Source organism: Triturus cristatus, chromosome 7 (assembly GCF_964204655.1).
Source record: "Triturus cristatus chromosome 7, aTriCri1.1, whole genome shotgun sequence".
NCBI classification, from domain to species: Eukaryota; Metazoa; Chordata; class Amphibia; order Caudata; family Salamandridae; genus Triturus; species Triturus cristatus.
The window spans coordinates 689,699,421-689,712,112 of NC_140590.1; the positions used below are offsets into that span (position 1 = coordinate 689,699,421).

General features: G+C 46.9%; 1 long non-coding RNA gene across 1 annotated transcript in view; it reads right to left on the reverse strand.

The window, feature by feature from the left end:
* Positions 1-12,692, reverse strand: part of LOC146810345 (uncharacterized) — a 370,956-nt gene that overhangs the window by 245,113 nt on the left and 113,151 nt on the right. The window contains exon 2 of the long non-coding RNA XR_014966580.1: positions 11,273-11,361. This is a non-coding gene — a long non-coding RNA (uncharacterized LOC146810345). The remainder of the gene's footprint in view (positions 1-11,272; positions 11,362-12,692) is intronic.

The following is a 12,692-nucleotide window of genomic DNA, read 5'->3' on the forward strand; positions in this document are numbered from 1 at the left end:
CTTTCTGTGCAGGTGTCATCTTCCTTAAGCATTACATTTGTATGCAGTTTTTAGTGCCCTGTGTGTGTTGAATGAGTTACACAAATGCTTGCGAAGTTCTATACCTGTTCAGTGTGATTGATGTTTGCATGGATGTAGCTGTTCTGTTTGTCAAAGAAACATGCACTTCTACTGCCCATGCCTCACCTGATCTGTGCATGAGAGAAGCTTGCACCGCTACTGTCCATGCTTCACCTGATCTCTGCATGAGAGAAGCTTGCACTTCTGCTACCCGTGCTTTATATGATCGCTGCATGAGAGGAGTTTGCACTGTGACTGCCCGTGCTTCACCTGATCTCTGCATGAGAGAAGCTTGCACTTCTACTGCCTGTGCTTTACCTGATCTCTGCATGAGAGATGCTTGCACTGCCTGTGCTTCACCTGATCTCTGCATGAGAGAAGCTTGCACTTCTACTGCACGTGTTTCACCTGATCTCTGCATGAGAGAAGCTTGCACTTCTACTGCCTGTGCTTTACCTGATCTCTGCATGAGAGAAGCTTGCACTGCCTGTGATTCACCTGATCTCTGCATGAGACAAGCTTGCACTTCTACTGCACGTGTTTCACCTGATCTCTAAATGAAAGAAGCTTGTACTGCTACTGCCAGTGCTTCAATGGCGTAGCTAGACCTTTGGCCGCCCGAGGCGGTCCCTGCGTTTGCAGCTCCGTGGAGGCAGCATTTAAGAGCTGCGGGTGCTGGCCATTACTGCGTTTGATGCCCCACAACAGCCGCAGGTAAGAGATGGGTGCTGGCTGCCACCTGCAAAATTTCTGCCGCCCGGGGCATACTGCCCCACCCCCCCACGCCACTGCCAGGCTTCACCTGATCTCTGCATGAGAGACACTTGCACTGCTACTGCATGTGCTTCACCTGATCTCTGCATGAGAGAAGCTTGCACTGTTGCTGTCCGTGCTTCACCGGATCTCTCCATGAGAGACGCTTGCACTGCTACTGCATGTGCTTCACCTGATCTCTGCATGAGAGAAGCTTGCACTGCTGCTGTCCGTGCTTCACCTGATCTCTCCATGACAGACGCGCGCACTGCTACTGCATGTGCTTCACCTGATCTCTGCATGAGAGAAGCTTGCACTGTTGCTGTCCGTGCTTCACCGGATCTCTGAATGAGAGGAGCTTGCACGTCTACTGCCCGTGTTTCACCCGCTCTCTGCATTGCTATAGCCAGGGCCGGGCCTATTCCATGTGAGCAAATAACGCCTGCACTGCTAGTCATCATGCTGACTCTGGCACTGTGAAATGGCAGTCCACACTGTCCTGGCTGCACCGTTCATGCGTTGTCTGCACTTCTTACATGCTAATAGCCCTGGACTGTGTGTAAGCGACAGGATGTCTATCACCGGACACTGTCCCGATGTGCCTGGGCGGACCGATGAGGGACCCCCTTTCCTTCAGGTGCGAATACCCTTTGAAGCTAATCTCTTCTCTTTCTACCTAATATCCATAGGCGAGCAGGGTGGCTCGGCCCCGTGGAGATGGATGTCCTAAGCAAGGAGGAATGACACGATCGCACACACGCAGGTGAAGAGGGCAGAGCCTCCCAGCGCACACACCTTGACAAATGCAGACAGGCTTCCTGTAGGCCCTGCGTCTCAGCAGCACCTTCTGCAAACAGCCACAGGGCGCGCGCTGCTGTAAATGACAGTATCGCGCGCAGATCTCGGGTGCCCCTTCATTGTTCTGTCAGGCAGGGCTGGCAGTTCAAATGCTCCAAATGTTCCTCTTGACGTTGAACTATGCTGGCGATCCCCTCCCTTGGCCCGGAGCCCCGAACTCGGGCCTTTGTGTCCACGACTATGTATCACCCTGCTGACATGTTTGATGTTTAGCTCGGGGGCTGGTAAGAGAGGGCGGAGCCTCGAAGAGCCCCAGCATTAGCCGCAGCCAATCGGAGCGAGGAGATAGCAGCGCACTGTCCGCCATGATCCTTTAAGATGTGAGTAAGCCGAGGGCATCTTTAAAATTAACCCATGCTGGCGTCCCATCATAGCACTGACCCAGTGAATCAGTTCACCTGTGACAACGTGTCACAGATCAACAAGAAAAAAAATTGTGACAGAAATTTTTTCAAAGTGAATATGGAGCAATTAGGCTCAAGCTTCTGTATCCAAAAACACCACCGTCAGATGGAATCTGAAAGCCAGAGGAGGCCAGACCGGCATCTTTAAATGCACAGTAAGGATGCACTCAAGCCTCGGTTCCAGCACAAAGGCCTAGTAGGGGAGTCTCCCAATGTGGGTATAAAATCTGGTTTCATATCTGTTCAAACCAAAGTGCCCTTTGGATTCTAGATGATAAGAGCCGCTAAACGTCTTCCTTCCTGCTCATTATGTCATGTACATCCCTTCTTTTCCTCCTAGGCCTTCAGGATGGCTGGATTTACGTGTGGGAGTAGCAAGAGTCAGGAATTTCTGATTCCGGGCATGCATTCCAGCATCTTAAAGGCCACTATAAGTTGTAGCCCTTAAAATGGGGAATAAATATGTGGACCCAGAAAAAATAATCATATTTTTTTCTCTTTTTTTTCTTTTTTTCTGTGGATGGCCCCGTGTATTGTGAAATTGCCGCGTTGTTTATGAATGTGTAATAATTGCTTATTGTCACTTGTTTTGGATTGAATCGAATAAAAAAAAAAAAAAAGAACAGTTTAATTTGCACCTAGGAAAACTTGAACACAGGGATTGATTGCATCAAAGAAAACCTTTATGAGGCAAATGACAAAATTCGGAGTATAGATAATTGTTCTGTAAGACTGCTGAGCAGCTATTATCACAGCAGCCAGGGTAGCGGACTCCAGAGCGTGGGGCTCACGGTTCAATCCCCAGCGCCAGAGGCAGATCAGATCAGTTCAGAATCATGTGACTCTGGGCAATAGCTCACTTAATCTCCCCAAAGGACCCCAGCACTTTGAGACCCTTACAGGTGATTCGTTTGCGCTTTACACCTACTGGGTTTAATTCTAACAGAGTCTAAAACTCAAACTTATAGGCGAACCACATTTTCATCTGAATTTTCTTACAAGAAACCGGTAATATTTATATTATTTATGGGCATATCAACAAGGCGGCGGTAAAATATTATCGACGCTTTTGCATCCGTTTTCAGACAAAAAACGGCGATCATTTTATCGCGTTATCAGCAAGGTCACGCTATCGCGTGAATCCTTGCCTTAGCACCCTTTCCCGTAATGCCCAACTTTGCATCTCTAATGAGATGCAAAGTGGGCATTCCATCCCAAAATAACTGGAGAAATGTGGCTAACCGACATTTCTCCAATTATCAATGGGCACGCTAACAAGCATAGCAATAAGAAAAGTCGCGCTAACCTTGGTTATCGCTACTTTCCTTACGCCTGCTTTTCCTTTGACTAAACAATGTTAGTCAATGGGTGGTGGATTATAGGGCTGAGACCACCCAGATAATTATCGCTGCCGCTTGTTGATATGCCCCTTAGTTATTAAGAAATGGAGCTGGCGTCCTGCAATCAAGGAACAGGCACGTGTCTACTCAGGACCATTGCACTGCAAACAGATTGCATTGTGGGGATTCTCTCAAGGCTGACAACAACAGTAACTTCCTAGGGCAGCTACCCGGAAATGCAGGCACGGGTCTAAGGAAACAGCACTCCTACAACTCCAAGTCTGTGTTCTTTCACCTTTCATTGTCACAGTTTACACACCTTAGACTGCCCGTCGGGATCTTCACGTACAGTGACTCCCTATAGGGACTTTGCCAGATGCCACACACCCTAGAAAACATTGAAATCAAGTGAAGGTAATGAGGCAGCATCGTATATTGGAGTACACTCTCTGGTTTCCTCCATCCATCTAGGGCCCTGTCTGTTTACTTGATTCAGTGGCGAGGTGTCATTCTCTGTGTGATACCCCAGAATTCACTCCTTTTTTAGTAAAATAGCAAACAGCATAAGCTGCCTATGATGACTGAGCGTGACTACCTCCATGCAGCCAGGGTCTTAGTTTGGGTTATAGAGAAGGTAGGTCACTGAACCACATATATCGCTGCTCACACCCACTATGACGGCCTTTACGAAGAGAGAAACAAACAAAGAAAAAAAAACAGTAACAGTGTGGAACGAGAAGAATAAAAAAAGAATAAGAAAGAAGAGGGTAAAGATAGGTGAAAAATGATAAAGTAAAGAAAGAGGGTAAGAAAGCATGAGGGACGTGGAAACAAGGGCAGTGGCAAAAGTAACAAAGAAAATGAGGTAGGTAGGAAGTAGGAAAAGATTTAACAAAAAAGAAAGCAAGCATGAAAGAAAGAGGTAAAGTGGCAGAAGTGGCTGTAAAATGTCAGACGAAGGAAAAGCATGACGCTATATCATAGGAGAGACAAGGACGGGGGAGGGCAGGAACTTTTAAGGAAACACTGGGGGGAAAAAATGAATTCGAAGGCAGTGAGAAGAAATGGCTGTGAGGTGAAAGCACAAGTAGGAGACACTGAGATAAGAGAAAGAAGTATGTGAGAGCAGTCGCGACAGTTATGATTTGGGCAAGGGGCGGCGGGGCGCCCGGGGAGGAGGGCGTGCTGGAGGAGGTTTAATTTTTTTAATAAAAAGTTACGGTTAACTTACCTTTGCCGGCCCGTCCTGCGCCATCGGTCTGCGTCATCCCGAATCCTCTCTGCAGCAGGAAGCAGCCGCACGCAGCCTCCCTCTCCTCCCCTAGGCCAATCACAATGCTGCAATGGCAGCATTGTGATTGGCTGGGACGCCGCCCCACAGGCGTCTATGGGAAAGCCATTTGCTCTATGTAGGCTGCATGCAGCCTACATAGAGAAAATGCAGAGTGCGTATGACTGGTTTGGTTGGCCCTGGGGACAAACAGTCAGCGCCCACAACAGTGGGAAAGCCACTCCTTCCCTGACCTCCAGCAGACACGCCCACCCGCATTCCCCCAACCAAACCCTGCCTTCTGTTTTATCGCAGTGCGAGAAGCAGAAACATAAAATGGTATTTAAAATACCATTTTATGTTTCTGCTCTTTGCACTGCAAGAAAGAAGTGGGGCGACGCTCCTCCTCCCACATGGAGGAGCTGCCCCTGTGTGAGAGAGAAATGGGGACATTCATGAAGTATGAATAGTAGTGAATGAAGCATTGCAGGGTGGATGTGAGACTGGAACTGGGGGGCTGAGGTGACAAGATGTAACAAACAGTGGAGGAGAAAAAATATAAGAGTGATGGAGATGGGAGCAGATCAGTAGGAGGGATGGAGATGAGGGGGAGATTTGGTAGCTAGAATCTGAGGCTCGAGTCGTCCTAATCTGAAATCACATTTGCATTAAAACAGTCTATCCTCAACTCTGCCATGGTTCCAGTGTAGATGAGGTTTAGCAGATATCAGGCATGAGCCGTCTTACTGAGTGCTTGATGGCAGGGGGCTGACGTAGTGCTGCGGTACTGATTCTGGTATCAAATGGGGGATACCAATGCTCCTTTTTCTAATGTGAATAATTTCAAGAACCTACCAGATTTGGAGTAGGACTGTAGATTTGATTGATTGATGGGATGCCACATATGGCCAGTGATATATGGAAACTGTCATTATTAGCTCATGAAATAAGAAAATCAATGCTATATAAGATACATAAGCCCTGACGAAGTTCAATTGATTTTGAACGAAACGCATTGGCTGGATGTTTGGTTGCTGGACTTTATGTATTAAACTGGACTCAAATAAAGGAAGAATTTTTTCTACAAACAGACTTGAAGATTTGTCAACTTTTTTGGGGTGCACAATTCCATTTTGTTTTGCGTCTTACTGAGAGCATTATACAAACCAATGGTGTAACGTAAAATGATGGGGTCCCCATGCAGAATATGATGTGTGGCCCCTGTGCCACGAATATCTCACAAATATTCATAGGCATTGTGCTGAATGGGGCCACAGTAGGTTTTAGGACCCTATGAAGTGTTGGGGGCTCCCTGCGCTGCATGGGAATCAGGGGTGTGCATCACACCCCTGATACATGTGTCATTATGATCCTCTTGAACAACAGTAAGAGCCGGGCTGAGGATTTAGCTGGGGGAAATGGGGGGTGAAAATGGAAGAAGCCGGGATGGAATGTAGAAGAGCTGGACTGGACAGTGAAGGAGAGAGTGGAGGCAGTGATGTGTCGGGGGTGGAGAGGATGCAGTGGTGATGAATGGTTGTAAGAACACAGGGGATGTCCAACTAAGATGAAACCAAGAAAGAGAGATGTGAATGAAACTCCTAGGTATGGAGATGAAAAATCTAGCAGTGTTTCTGCCAGTGAACGAGCCAAGTAGGGTTGTTGGGTAGTGACTGGTGTGCTGTTAACATACTGAGCTATATATAGATAGTCACAAGTTACCCCCTAGTTCGCCACAAAACTATCCCTTTTCACCAACGTACTTAAAATCATGTTTTAAAGCAAACAATTTGGCCACGATACTGTGGATTTATTAATTTGCTACATTGACATTGTCATTGTTTTAGTCATTTTCACTCAAAGTGCTGGATTTATGCACTTCTTGTAACATCACACCCTGAGATGTGACTTCATATGTCATCACAGGGTCAAGGGTCTCGTGGTATCAGTTTGACACCCCTTATAAAGTGGGTGAATGGGCGTAGGGGACCTCAATCAACTTATACTGTTGACCAACGGCACTGGCCTACCTGGGTCTCGCACTTTCCCTCCATCCTGTGCATACTGTCATAGCCCTAGTTTAGTGTTTTTGCCCAGCTGCTGGTTTGGGTACTTCTTGGGCTGCCGTGCCTTTTGACTGTAGCTGAATGGTTGTTGCTGCTCATTTATTTCTGCTGGTTTCACTTGGGCGTTTGCTTCAGCAGTAGAACTTCCTTTCTTCTTTCCACTGGACACGTAAAATCAGGACACCAAAACCCATATGTTCCAACTGGACTAAGCAGAAACCATCTGTAACAGTGCAACTGGGATTGCCCCCGCCGCCGTCTGATGGTGTTTGCCCATACTGGTCTGCACGAAGCCTGCCATGGAGCCACTGGGAGGGGCTGGCACCCAGCAGTACGCGCACAGGTGCTGAGGGCACCTGCTCGCTTTATGACCAGCAGGTGACAGCTGATTGGTCCTAATCTCATAGATAAAGCTTCCAGCAGGCCTGGTATCTCCAGGGTGGGTCACTTTAAGGCGGAAACCTTTGAAACACCGCACTTCTATTTATGAGTAAATGTCTCGGAGGATGAAATTACCCTTACTCTGGATTACTGTGAGGACGCCTCTTTCCTTCCAAAGAGAGTGAGGCTCATTCAGGTTTTACTGTCTGTGGGAAATGGCCTGCTGGGTTCATCAGAGAAAGGCTGCACTCCGGGGAGGTGCAGGTCTAGTGGATAAAGTATGCGAGATAGCAGGAGGAGAGACGCAGGAGAGGGCATGGATACACATGGTACCCAAGCTGGGAGCCAGGGATGAAACAATGAAAGAAGTTCTGGCAGATGGATGGGAGAGTGATACGAGAGAAGACAAGATCAAATGACGCAAATTCAAAGTGAGGGGGGCTCAATTCTAAGGTATAAATAGCACTCTGAGATTGCGAGAAGAGACTTCACAGGAAGTGACATCAGCAGAAATGACACAACCAGAAGTGGCATGTCATAAGGGAATTATGGAGGTACTGGACAGCTAGGAAAGTGGTGGCTACAGGTCCATTGAGCGATACGTAAGTTCCTATAATGCCCAGCCCCGCTATCCACATTGAAAAGTGAGACCAGGGCTCCTGCTCTGTACCTCACTCGTGTGAAGAAGTGAAACACGCACTACAGAAGCCGAGTCGTATAAGAATCAAAGAACCAAGAATACTGAAGAGGCACTTAAAGTAAACTGGTCTTCCCAAGATCACACAATCTGATCAAGTGCAGAATCAGGGATCTGAGCTCAGATTCCCTGTCGCAGTTTGTCCCATCTCATCCTGTCTCTAGCGTCACTGGACAGGGCACTCCTTGTGTGTAGCTGTCTGTTGAAAGATTAGCTGCCAGTGCAGTGTTCAAGAGGGTTAAGGTTCCAAACATAGGGAAGGGGACTAATTAATATGTATGTAGTCGCGCCACTATACGTGACGTCATATGGAGCGGGCAGCACAGCCCAATGGCATCCCTCTCTTTTACTCCGGAGGAATCTTCAGGCTTGCAGCCTATGACAGTGTAACAGGTTTGTGTTCTACTATGAAACAGTGGGTCTAGTCACCGAGATTGAAACACGTCTGTACACCGCACATACTCCTTTACCTTGTGTCTGGTATTTGTTAAATATTAACACTGAAAGGATGCATGTAATGTGTTAATAAAGTTCACTGGGTTAAGCACTCACTGATGAGATCTGTGTGTCACCTGGATATAGGTCACCGGTTCAGACACTGACGTGGTTCACTTAACCCTTCATCCTTCTAAGGTCAATGAAAGGAGTAGGAGGCTAGATTGTGTAATATTCGAAACAAAACGTGTTGTGCAATACATGCTGTGAATATAAACGTTACAGAAAGAACATGTTATTATAATTACTTAACATTCATTTCTTTAATTTGCCGTAAAAGTATAAGGCTATGTTTGCAACAATTAGTCAGAAATGTATTCATATGGGTGTTCTTCAAAGTTTGCAAAACGTTTCCAAAAACCATGAAATTCACAAAGAAATCCACAACCAGGGCTTTGAGTGGGCCGGGCTCACCTGTTGAGCACCGGCAGTTTTTTAAAGGGGGCCGAGAAACGGGTCTCTAATGGGCTCTGTTTTGTGCCCTGGCACAGGCGGTCTGTTTTTGTCCACACTGCATTGACAGCAGGCACATCCATGTGCGCTGCTCACACTGCTCACTTCTCACTAGTGGAGAAGTTACAGCATGACGTCATGCCAGGTGAGCTTCTCAGGGGAAGGGAAATTCTTTAAAGAGAGTCATTTTCTCTCTGGATTTCCCTTCTCTTTTTGTAACTCAGGAGCAGCAACATTGTCGTGGTGTCACCAGGGCTTTAAGTGCAAGCTTTTTCAATATTATATGCAAGCCATAGCTGCTGCCTATTTATCTTATGTAACTCACAACCATTGACAAAGCCAATAATCCTGACTTCTTGTAGGCATGATATTACGTGCTGTATCATATATCTGGACGCAATGACAGAAACAGCAAAATACAAGTCGGGCAGAACACTATGCTAAGCACAGTTTTTTAGTTTACGTGATTTTAAGCCACGTCCTTAATGACATTGGCCACGCCCCTTTAAGAGACCCCCCAGTTTTTTCATCCCACTTAAAGCCCTGTCCACAACCCCTCCTGGGAGTCCACAACAGGCTTATATTCCTGGGGTAGATGTGGAACTCTTTGTGAATTCCATGTTGCTCAGATGTGTTACCTTTAAAGCATGTGTAAATGTACATCAATAAATGTATACACGCGCAAATGAAACACAAATGTTTCTCCATAGGAAATAAGGCTCACATTAAAGGGACACCACCCCTCTGTCTCAGGATGAAGGTGGGGGCTGGGAGCTGCATTCCTGATTCGTACAGTGAACGGGTGCTGGAGGGACCTTCCCCAGGAGGCGGCCACTGGCTGGCGGAGGTTCTCTGTTCCCTTTCTGGGAGTCAAGAACCCCAGAAACTTTTCTGGGGGCTCTCTCCAGTCCTCCTTAGTGACCCTGACCCAGCTTCCCGCTCTCGGTGTATTTACATCCATGCTCCCTTCGACTCTTCGGTCACCCCCCGCCCCTTTTGTATTCCCGTGCCTCGCCGCCTCGCGGCTTTCATCCATCCACTCAACGACCCAGGTTACTTCCACCCGACCCCTCACTCTTTCCGCCTTGACTTCTATCCCCAGCCCCACGGCCAGCTACACCCGTGCTTTCCCAGTGCTCGCAAAGCTCACTGAGGCGCGCTAAAGGTGACCGGGGCGAGGTGCCATGTAAAAAGTACTGAATAAATAATTTAAAAGAATGCATGCATGCATATATAAGTAGGATCTTTTTTAGGGAACAGAAACTCAGCTGTGAAAAGCAGACGTTCTCAGAGAGAAGTTGGGGCCTAGGTAATGTTTGTAATTTTTGTACATACTTCCTCGAGGGCCTTGTTTAGCTGGCAGCCGGCGGCACTACATGCACATTCCGAGTGCTGCACAGCACAGAAGAGCACGTGCGCCTATTCCATAAGAATGTCAGCGCTCGTGCCCCGCGCACCGCGGCCGTCATTCTGCCTCCTATGTCTGCACAGGGAAGTCATGTCTCTCTGTGGCCTTTACAGATCCGAACGCCGAACTCCAGCTGGGTGCCGCCTTGGCTCTGAAGGACACCTCCGTGCCCGTTTACCTCTGTCCAGGTACACGGTGCTGCCATTAAGTGGCCGATGCCTGTTAATGTTCCACTGCCGAAACTTAGAGGTGGGTGGAGGGAGGTAAGCGCAGTGCAAGGGTGGGCCGAAACTGCAGGGGAAATTCCACTGCGAAGGATTACCGGAAACTGCCCAAGAGTGCTGACAGGTGGACAGGCAGGCCATAGGCAGTGGCCTGCCCAGCGAGGTGAGACTCAGGGCAGCCACAGGATTTCAGGCAGGGATCAGAAAACGTCAGAGGGCAGCAGGGCCTGCGGAGAATGCTGGGACTCGCAGTTTCACCACATTCAATTATATGTCCCAGAATGCTTAGTGCTGTTGGCTGAAAAACAAGACTAGATGTAATGCACCCTTATGACAGCTGTATGTGAGCGCACCGTTAACAGATAGAGGGGGATATGATGAAAGCCGTGATTGTTCCCGTGAGATATGTCAGCGGCACCTACATAGTTCTTGTGCATCCATGCAGCATTCCATATCATAATGTCATCAGTGAACCTCCTGCGGAGTCTCTATCATGACCGTTTCGGTTCATCTTCTGGGACTCGCGGGTCTGCTCCAGAAGCTTTCAGACAACGTCAATAATGTTTTGTTGCGCCTCTGTATTGGCAATACGGGCCAGGGATGTCATCATGAGACTAATCTTAGTCAACAGGACCACGAACTAAAGTTTCAGAATTTGGGCTATACTGGACACATTTTTGTAGCTGGGAAACTAGTTCAGATCTCAGGGATGTGGCAATGTTAATGTGTGATAGAGAAGATAGACTTGGATAACTATCTATGAAATGACATTGAGAGGGCAGTTCACACAGGAGAATACATGGGAATAGAGCAGAATTGATCAGCTATGTAGAAAATAATAGGAAGAGAAAGAAGGAAATTACCAGGGTCACTGGAATTATGCGATTCTGCGGCCGCAGCGATGGTCACATAATTGTAGATTTGCTGCATAATCCACCATCTGCTGCATAATCTGCAGATTTCAACACAAAAATTAGTTTCTAGCTCAAAGGTTCAAATGTTAGTAAAAACACAGTGACATATGTTGCCGCACAGTGGAGGGCCCTTTGGAAAGGTTGTCTGGTCACCTTTCTGTAGTTTATTGCTATATCTTGGTGTTAAACTGGTACTAATGAGGTACAACTAATGCTAAGAAAGCTCAAGTTTAAAAATAAAGAAACTATGAAGAAATACGATCACAAAATTTGTCACATAATTTGCCTTTTCTTGCCACTTAATATACTCAACACTGCCACATAATTTAACCCTCCCATCTCACATAATTCCAGTGGCCCTGGACATTACTCATTATATTGTAGTAAAAGATGGGGGATTTCATATGGGTCATCAATCGTGTGCGAAGGTGAGTGAGATGGTTGGACTGAGTTGGCCATCCAAATGGAAGAAAGGTGACAGCAGAGATCATGTTGAGGTGACCAATCAGTCAGCAAAAAAAGGAAAGATGTGGCTGGTAGGTAACCAGCCTTTTAAAATGGAAAGGGAGGCGAAAGCATCAAGATGACAGACCCTTTAAAAGATGAGGGAGGCTATAATACAGAACCGTTCGGCCACTTATAAAGGAAAGGTTGGACCGGCGGATGTCAGCAGCCCTGTAAGATGAAAGTGATGGGAGCAGCATGTGGGGGACCAGCCTAGAAGGAAGGACAGCATTGGCGTTTCTCGAAGAGTAAAATGGGCAGCTATAGAGGAGTAAAATGGACAGCCATAGAGGAGTAAAATGGACAGCTATAGAGGAGTAAAATGGACAGCCATAGAGGAGTAAAATGGACAGCTATGGAGGAGTAAAATGGACAGCTATCAAGGAATAAAACCGAAAACAAATTGGATGGCGACATCCATGTTGGAAAGATAGAAGAGAATGCAAGCACACCAGATGACTAATCATGCACGAATAACACCAAGAGCTGGCATGCAGGGACCATCAGTTATGCAGTGAAAGAAAGAATATGGATGCAACTGTACAACAGGAAGGAGACAGAACAAAAACCATGAAGGTTAGCGACTGCAACATGTGGAAAATAAAAAGGGGTATGATAACTCAGCGTGAATAATTCAGCAATAAATAAAGTTAGAGTGGACTTAGCACAGAGATGACTGGCCATGTAGGAAATATAGGGAGCAGATAACTTACATCTAACCATTCATGTGAGGAAAGAAAAAAAGGGGGTTCACGGGGCTGTCTAGACATGCAGAAAGGAGAAGAAGAATAAAACATGAAAATTACCCGTCATGCATCAAGAAAATTGAGATGATGACATGGTGGCCGTCAGGAATAATATGAAC